This window comes from Penaeus japonicus, unplaced genomic scaffold (genome assembly GCF_977035675.1).
Source record: "Penaeus japonicus unplaced genomic scaffold, GWHDUDI00000001_assembly GWHDUDI00000022, whole genome shotgun sequence".
NCBI lineage: Eukaryota > Metazoa > Arthropoda > Malacostraca > Decapoda > Penaeidae > Penaeus > Penaeus japonicus.
Window position 1 is genome coordinate 30,078,976 of NW_028234424.1, and position 9,649 is coordinate 30,088,624.

Genomic DNA, 9,649 nt, shown 5'->3' on the forward strand with positions numbered 1-9,649 from the left:
ATTTTTTTCCTATTTCCAAATTTATTTTCCCATCCACAGATTTTTCCCGTTTCCATTTTTTTCACTTTGTCATTCTTTCTTAATTTGTTGGCCTATTCTGTCAAGATTTCTCAGTTGCACATCAATATCCATTTTCTGTGCAATTTATCTTTGCACCACATATGTTTAACGTCATCGCTTATGTAGTCTCATTATATCTTATTGAATTTATGTTTGTTGTGATTATTTTTGTTTGTCTTATGAATCGTTACAGTAATGGTGATAATGACAATGGTATTGATGATAGTAGTAATAACAATGGTTATAATGACGGTAATAGTATTAATGATGATAGTGATAGTAATGGTGATAATGATAATAGTAATGATAATGATGATAACGAAACTTATAGTACTAATGATATTGTGATATTGATAATTATAATGGATTTGATTATAATAATGATAATGATAAATTAATGATGATAATTATAACAATACTAAAATGTTAATAGAAATTAAAATGATGATGATAATAATCCAAACAATAATAACGATAACAACAACAACAATAACGATAATGATATTATGATAGTAATAGTAGTAATGATAATATAGATATGTTCATGATAACAATAAGGATAATGCTAATAATAATGAAAATGAAAATGATAATGGTGATGATGATAAAAATAAGATGATAATACTAACAATAAAAATATGATATTTATGATCATACATTGATGATAATAACGATTATAATGGTAATAGTGCTGAAATAATAATGATATTGATGATAATAATGATAATAACAATGATGATGATAATGATAATAACAGTGATAACAGTGATAAGACTAATAACAAGAATTACAATGAAAATTATGCTGATAACAAGAATTACAATGGTAATAATGATAATAATAATAATAATAATGATAATAATAACAATGATAATGATAACAACAACAATAATAACAACAAAAACACCAACAATACCAAAAAATAACGATAACCAATCCCATAACAACACCAAACAAACACGCATCTCAAAAAAAAAAAAAAAATGCGCACTCAAAAACAAAAGAAAAAAAAAAAAAACTGAAGAGAGAGAAGCGCAACCAATGGCCGCCAGAATCAGTCGAGCTTCTTAACTTCACAGGTGTTTCCGCTTTCTGGTTTCTGGCTTCGAATTACAGCTGTTTGTCTGGAGTTACTTGATTTCTTTTTGTTGTTGTCAGTTGTTGTTGGTAATTGTTGTTGGTATCGTGGATGTTATTGTTGTGTTTTTGTTTGTTTGTTTGTTTGTTTGTTTCTGGTAGATGTTATTAATGTTTATTGTTTTTTGTTATTTTTGTAATCATTGTTATTTTTGTCATTATTTTTGTTATTGTTATCATTATTATTATCATTGTTATTACCATTATCATATTACACTAATATTATAACTGCCAACAGTATAATCATCATTATCATCATTATTATTGTTACTAGTATTAGTATTGGTATTAGTATTTTATCAATGTTATAATAATTACTAGCATTATCATTTTCATTACTAGCATTATTATCATTATTATCATCATTATCATTACTATCATTATCATTGTCGTCATTGTTATCATTATCATTTTCATCATAACTTTTGATCACTATTATTATCATTATCACTATCATCATGCTTTACATTACAATTATTATCATTATCATCATCATCATCATTATCATTGTTATAATTATCTTTATTATTACGGTTATCTTAATCATCTTTATCCTCATTATTATTATTATCTTTATCATTATAATCCTCGTCAGTACTATTATCACTATCATTATCATAATCATTACCATTACAATTCTTCCAATATTTATTATAATTTATCACTCTCAGAATTACCCCATTTTCTCTATCTCGTCCAAATTAATCTTATCATCATCGTATGGCAACAGTAACTTGTAACGGGAGGGGGGAAGCCTTGTGAATGACTCATTGATGTCTCCCCCTCCTCCCCCTCGGCCCCTCGGCCCCCCCGCACCCCCCAACCCACCCCCCCTCCCCCCCCTCCCCCCCCCCCCCACCCCGCCCCCCCCCCCACTACCCTCCCCCCCCCGCCGCCCCCCCCCCCGCAAACCTCCCCCCCCTCACCCCACCCCCCTTCTCCCCCTCCTCCCCTTCACCTCTCCTCCTTGATCTCCCTTCCTTTCCTACCCACTTTTTTTTCTTATTCTTCTTCTTCTCTTTCTTCTTCTTCTTTTTCTTCTCCTTCTTCATCTTCTCTTTCTTCTTCTTCTTCTTCATCTTCTCTTTCTTCTTCTTCTTCTTCTCTTTCTTCTTCTTTGTCTTCTTCGTATTTTTTTTCATCTTTGTCATTTTCGTTTTTTCTACTTCTTTGTCCTGTTATTCTTATTCTTCCTCTCTCTCTTCTTCTTTTTCTTCTTGTACTTCGTTTTCTACGTCTTCTTCATCTTTTTCTTCTTCTTCATCCTTATTATTATTATTCTTTATCTTATTCTTTGTGTTCTTCAAATATCCTCTTTCTTCTCTTCCTCTTCATTTTCCTCCTTCCCTCCTTCCTTCTCCCTTTATCCATCTTCCTTCCACCTCCTCCTTACTATCTTCCTCCTTCTCTTTCTCTTCCCCCCTTCCTCCACCTCTCCCTCTTCCCCCTCTTCTTGCTCCTCCTTCTCTTTATATTCATATTCCCATCCTTCACCTCCCCTTACCATTCTCCTCCCTATCCTCCTCCTCCATCCCCCCCTTCCTCCTCACCATCCTCTTCCATCTCCTCCTCCTCCTTCTCCTCTTCCTCACCTTCATCCTCCCCATCTTCCTCCCCATTATCCTCCTAAACCTCATTCCCCCATCCCCCCCTCCTCCTCCCTCACCCCCCCCCCCTTCCTCCTCAGCTGGTTCTAGAGTCACCTGACACTCACCAGCCGTGACAGCTCGCGCCAACCTGAGATTCGTCATTCGTCATCCGGTTGTTACTGCTTGTTGTTATTGTTGTTGTTGTGGTTGTGTTGTTATTGTTGTTGTTGTGGTTGTTGTTGGTGGTGGTTGTTGTTATTGTGGTGGTGGTGGTGGTTGTGTTGTGGTTGTTTTTGTTGTTGTGGTTGTTGGTTGTTGTTGTTTTGTTGTTACTGCTTGTTATTATTATTATTGTCGTTGTGTGGTTGTTGTTTCTATTGTTGTTGTGGCTGTTATTGTTGTTGCTGTTGTGAAATATTATATTTGCTACTGTTTCCGTTATTGTTAATGGGATTATTATTATAATCATTATCATTTTGTTATCATTATAGTCATAGTCGTTATCATTGCTAACGCTTTTGGTATGATTGTTATTACTTTATCATCACTGTGATGTTTTCATTAATTTTGATGATTGTTATAAAAGAGCGAGAGAGAGAGAGAGAGAGAGAGAGAGAGAGAGAAAGATAGATAGAAAGAGAGAGAGAGAAAAAAAAAAGAGAGTGAGAGAGCAAAAGAAACAAACAAACAGAAACAGAGAACAAGAAACCCACCAAGACAAAGCGAAACTGAGAACAAACGAAACAAAAACAAAAAAGAAAAAACGATAATAAAAGCGAGAAGAGCGAGCAGATGGGAACAAAGGCAGAGGTTTTGGCGGGAGGCGCAGATCGGCGTGGCTGTCGTATTAGGCCTAGCTTATTAGGCTACCTGGTAATTAGCAAGAATAATGGCGGAGGTGTTTTATTGCACGTACTTGTTGGCGGTCAAGGCAGAATGGGAGTGGTCCCTTGTTGGGTTCATGATCTCTCTCTCTCTCTCTATCTATCTATCTATCTCTTTCTCTCTCTCTCTCTCTCTCTCTCTCTCTCTCTCTCTCTCTCTCTATCTATCTATCTATCTATCTATGTATCTATCTGTCTATCTATCTATACATCTATCTATCTGTCTATCTCTTATTCTCTCTCTCTCTCTCTCTCTCTCTCTCTCGCCGTTTATCCACTTTACTTCACTTCTCCACTTCTCCATGGCTTCCTCCTCCTCCTCTTCCTCTTCCTCCTCCTCCTCCTCGTCTTCTTCTTCTTCTCCCTCCTCCTCCTCCTCTCCCTTCTCCTCCACCCCCTCCTACTCAACCTCCTCCCTCCCACCCTCCCTCCTCCTTCCAAAACAACACCCGAACTAAACAAAACTCTTTCGCTCCCTCTCTTCCCCCTCCCCCCCTCCTTCCCCCCTTACCTCCCTCTCTCTCTCTTTCTCTCAAATCGCGTAAACAACAATCACATCGAAGCTACTACTACAAAGATAAGATTAGATAGTTTGAACCCATTTCCAATCTCTTAAAAGTCTTGAGGTTTATCATATCTTCATAATAAATAGCGGCCCACTTCTTAATGTCTGGTTTTAAAGAGGTGAAGAAGGTGAGGCTTGATTTTCGTTTTCTTTTTTTCTTTTTTTTCCTTTTTAGGGGTGACTTTTATGATTTTTTTTTCTTTTTTTCTTCGCCTTCTTTGATGTTTTTATTCTGATCATTTTTTCTTTTGTTTTTGTATTATGCTAAAATGGAAATTACTTAATAGTTGAGAAGGGATGGTAATTAATATCTTTTTTTTTAGAAGGAAAGATCCATACAGCCCATTCCTCTTCTCCTCCCCTCCTCTTCTTGTCTATCTATTTATCTATCTATTTGTCTCCTCTTCCCTCATTCACGCCTTCCCTCTTTCTTCCTTCATCTTCCTTTCCCAATCTTAACTGCTCCTCCTCTCCCTTTTCCTTCCTCTCCCATCCTCCCCTTCTCTCCTTCCCTCCCTCCCTTTTCCCTTCCCTCCCTTATCCCCTCTCCCTCTTCCTGTCACTCCCTCCTTCACCCCTTCTCTGCCTTCCTCTCCCCTTCCCTCCCCTCCCTTATCACCCCTTTTTTTCTCCAATTCACTCCGTTTCACTTTCCCTCTTTCTCCCTTTCTCTCTCTTATCTCCCTTTCTTTCTCCCACAACCTTCCTTCTCCCCTTCCCTCCCTTCCTCTCCCTTTCCCTCCCTCCTTATCTCCCACTCACTCCATCTCACCTTCCCTCCCTCTCCCTTTCCCTCCCTTTCCCTTTCCCTCCTTCTCACGTTCCCTCCCTCTCCCTTTCCCTCCCTTATCCCCCCATCCTTCTCCCTTTTCCTTTCCCTCCCTTATCTCCCCCTCCCTCCATCTCTTACCTTCTCCCTTCTTTTATCTCCTCTCCCCACTTCTTCTCCCTTTCCCTCCTTTATCTTCCTTTCTCCTTTCCTCCGTCCCTCATCTCCCCCTCCCTCTCTTCCTTATCTCCCCCTTCTTCTCCCTTTCCCTCCATTATCTCCCTCCTTTTCCCTCTTCCCTCCCCTCCCTTTCTCTCCCCTTCCCTCCCTCATCTCCCTCCTTCTCCCTCTTCCCTTCTCCTCCCTTTCCCTCCCATATCTCCCCCTCCCTCACCCTTTCCCTCCCATATCTCCCCCTCCATCTCCCTTTCCCTCCCTTATCTCCCCCTCCCTCTCCGTCTCCCTTTCCCTCCCATATCTCCCCCTCCCCCTCCCTCTCCCTTTCCCTCCCTTATCTCCCCCTCCCTCTCCCTACCCCTCCCTTATCTCCCCCTCCCTCCCATATCTCCCCCTCCCCCTCCGTCTCCCTTCCCCTCCCATATCTCCCCCTCCCCCTCCCTCTCCCTTCCCCTCCCATATCTCCCCCTCCTTCTCCCTTCCCCTCCCTTATCTCCCTCTCTCTCTCTCCCCTTCCCTCCCATATCTCCCCCCCCTCTCCCCTTTCCACCCTTATCTCCCCCCTCCCTCTCCCTTCCCCTCCCATATCACCCCCTCCATCTCCCCCTTCCCTCCCTTATCTCCCCCCTCCTTAACCCCCGCATTAAGAGAGGGAGTCCCACGCACAACTTAGCTCGCTCCTCCTTCGGGACGGCCATTTTACCTTAGTGCGTTGCCATTAGGGTTGAGTGACGGTTTCTAGGGTGAAGGGGGGTAGGGGTAGAGTGGGTATGGGGGAGCGGGGGAATTTGGATGGATGTGGGGGTTGGTTAAGGGGAGGGTTGGTTGAGGGGGATAGAGGGGAGCGGGGGAGGGAGGGTTTGATATGGAGAGGGGAGTTGGATGTGGAGAGGGGGGCTGGATAGGGGGGGAGGAGAATCTCTCTCTCTCTTTTTCTTTCTCTCTCTCTTTCTCTCTATCTATGTATCTATCTATCTAATTCTCTCATTTCTCAGGATGATAAACACAATCATATTCATATTTCTCTCTCTCTCTCTCTCTCTCTCTCTCTCTCTCTCTCTCTCTCTCTCTCTCTCTCTCTCTCTCTCTCTCTCTCTCTCTCTCGCTCTCTCTCACCAACACCCCAGACAGGCGCGGCAGGGAGTGCAGCAATAGTACATCATATTTACGGAGAGCTTCGTCAACGGAAGAATTAGAATAAAAAAAAAAAACTGGGCGTCAACTCCTCCGCCGAAATTACTTCCCTCGCGTGTAAAGCAGTCAAGAAATCCACACACTCATTATAAACGTTTTATTTTCATCACAACATCAAAAGGCGCCAGCGACGTGGTGTCAACAGAGCGGACAAACAAAAGCGCGACTCAAATGATTAAGTTTGTTACTGTGTTATCGTATTATATCTTGGTTATGTTATTATTGAGATTTTTTTTCCCTATATCAAATTGAAGTATATGATGTTACAACACTGATATATCCCATGATATCAGTTAATCAAATGCGTACCCATGTTATTACCTTTGAGATATAATTACGATCTTGAAGGTACTTATTACTTAATGATATGGGTGCACTGGCACATTAACTTCAAGATGCATGGTATGGAAGCTGTTTACTAAAGTCATCAGCTCAAACAGGTTCAATTCAGTATGATAGAAATGACATGTACAGAAGGTCATTGAGAACAAAGATTCTATGTAGGAAATGCCGAGCTTGAATGAAAGCAGATCAGTTGATATGTCACTATAAGGTGTTGGAAACTAATCAGATAATTTGATATTGAAATTGTAAGATTGACTATGATATGTAGGTTTGTGTGTTTGTGTGTGTGTGTGTGTGTGTGTGTACATATATATATATGTGTGTGTGTATATACAGCATATATATATATAATAGTATATATATATATATATATATATATATATATATATATATATATATATATATAGATGGTATATATATAATATAATACATATATATATATATATGTATGTATGTATATATAGATGTATGTATATATATATATTCATATGTATAATGTATATATATATATTATACATATATATATACCCCCATATATATATGTATATATATATATATTAATAATTATATACATATATATATAGATATGTATGTATGTATGTATTTATGTATACAGATAGAGTATGTATATTTTGTATATTATATAGTATATATAATATATATATATAATATATAGATGCTATATAAATTAGTACTATATGTTACGTAAAGCTGAGAGAGAAAAAAATATATCGCACTACTATAAGGAATAGGAACATTAAGGATAATTGCTCAATAAGTCAAAATCAAATACCCCCCCTAACTCGCTCTCTCTCCTCTGCTCGCTCTCTTCTCTCTCCTCTCTCGACGTCCTTCATCTCTCGTCTCCTCTTCTTTCCCTCTCTCTCTCTATCTCCCTCTCCTCTTCTCATTCTCCCTCTCCCTCTCACCTCCCTCCCTCCTTCCCTCCCTCCCGTCCCGCTCTTCGCTCATCTCTCCCTTTTTCCTCTCTCCTTCTCTTCTCCTCTCTCACTCTCTCATTCTCCTCCTCTCCCCTCTCCCTCCCTCCCTCCCTCCCCTTCCCACCCTCCCTCTCTCTCTCTCCTCCCTTTTTCTCTCTCCGTTTTCTTCCTCTTTCTCCCGATGTCGCTCTCTCTCTCCTTTTCTTTGTCTCTCTCCTTCGTTCTCTCTCTCAGGTCTTCCTTTTCCGCTCTCTCTCCTTACTTCTCCTCTCTTCTTCTCTCACTTTTCTTCTTGCTTCTCCTTATCTTTCCTCTTCCTCCTTCCTTCCTTCTCCTCTCGTTCTGCATCCTCTGTCGTCTCTTTCTTTCTTTTCTTCTTCATCAACTCCTTACTTCTCTACTCTTTCTCGTCTTCTCATCTCTCGTCGTTCTGTCGCTCGGGCTTTTGCTCGAGGGCTCATCTGCTCTCTATCGCGCTCATTCCCCTCTCCTCCCTCTCCCTCCCTCCCTCCTCCCTCCCACCCCCCTCTCTCTCTCCATTTTTCTCTCTCTCCTTCTCTCTCTTCTCTCTATCTCCTCATTCTCCCTCTCCCACTCCCGCCCTTCCCTCCCTCCCTCCCTCCCTCCCTCCCCCTCTCTCTCTCCCTTTTTCTCTCTCCTCCTTCTCTCTCTCTCTCGCCTCTCTCATTCTCCCTCTCCCTCTTCCCTCCCTCCTCCCTCCCGCCCTCCCTCCCTCTCTCTCTCCTCTCTCCCTTTTTCTCTCTCCTCCGTCTCTCGCTTCTCTCTCTCTCTCTCTCCTTCTCTCTCTCTCTCTGCGGCCTCCTACCCGTATAAGCGCACCCTCGTTATCCAACGTACATTCAATGTCTAAAACCCCAGAAAGCCCAAACAAGCGTAGACACCCCAATAATTCATCATTGTTTCATCCATCTCGCTCTCTCTCTCTCCTCCTCCCTCTCTCATCTCTCCCTCATCTCTCTCTCTCTCTTCTCTCTCGCTCTCGCTCTTTTCTCTTTCGCTCTCTCAACTCTCACCTCTCTCCTCTCCGTCTCTCCTATCAACCAAGTTCTATCAACCCTTTCCTCGTCGCTTTCGCCTTCTTGCCCCTCCAAGCTATCGCCCTTCCAACCCCCACCCCTTCCCTTCTTATCCCCTCCGTCTCTACCTCGCTAACCCCTCCCTCACTTCCTTCATACCCCACCCCCTTCCCTTCCTAACCCCCAAACCCCAATCGCTCTCCTTCTTAACCCCACCCCCTTCCCGGCCTAACCCCCACCACCCTCCTCCTAGCCCCCACTCCTTCCCTTCCTAAACCCCACATTCCTCCCTTCCTGCTCCCTCCCTCCCTTCCTCCTGCACTCCACCCCTCCCCCCTTCTTACCCCCACCCCTGCCCCATTTAGCCCCACCCCTCCTTTCACCTCCCACCCCCCCAACCCCTTCCTTCCTAACCCCCCACCCCTACCCTTCCAACCCCCCACCCCTCCCCTTCCAACCCCCACCCCTTCCCTTCCGGTACCTAATGTACCCCCACCCCGGCCTCTCCTACCACCGCCCATCCTTCCCTTCCTAACCCCCATCTTCCCTTCCTGCCTCCATCGCTCCCCTTTCCTGCACCCACCCGCTCCCTTCTAACCCCCCACCTCCCCTCCACTCCTTACTCCTACCCAACCACGACCAACTCTCCCATTCCTACCCCCCCTTCCCTTCCCTTCCTACCCCAACCTTCTTCCCTTCCCTTGCCTATTCTACACCCCTTCCTTCCCTTCCTACCCCCACACCCCCCACCCCCCCGCTCGGCCCTTCCTTCCCTTCCCTATCCACCAACGCCCTGTTCCCTTCCAACCAACCACCACCACCCCCCCCCTCACCCCCCTCCTCCCCCCCAATCCAATCCCTTCAAGCCAACCTCTGCAGCAACTCAAGCCCTCATTACCTAATCTGAATCCCTCAACAATGTCGCGCTATTTATTGGTTTGCGGGTATTTA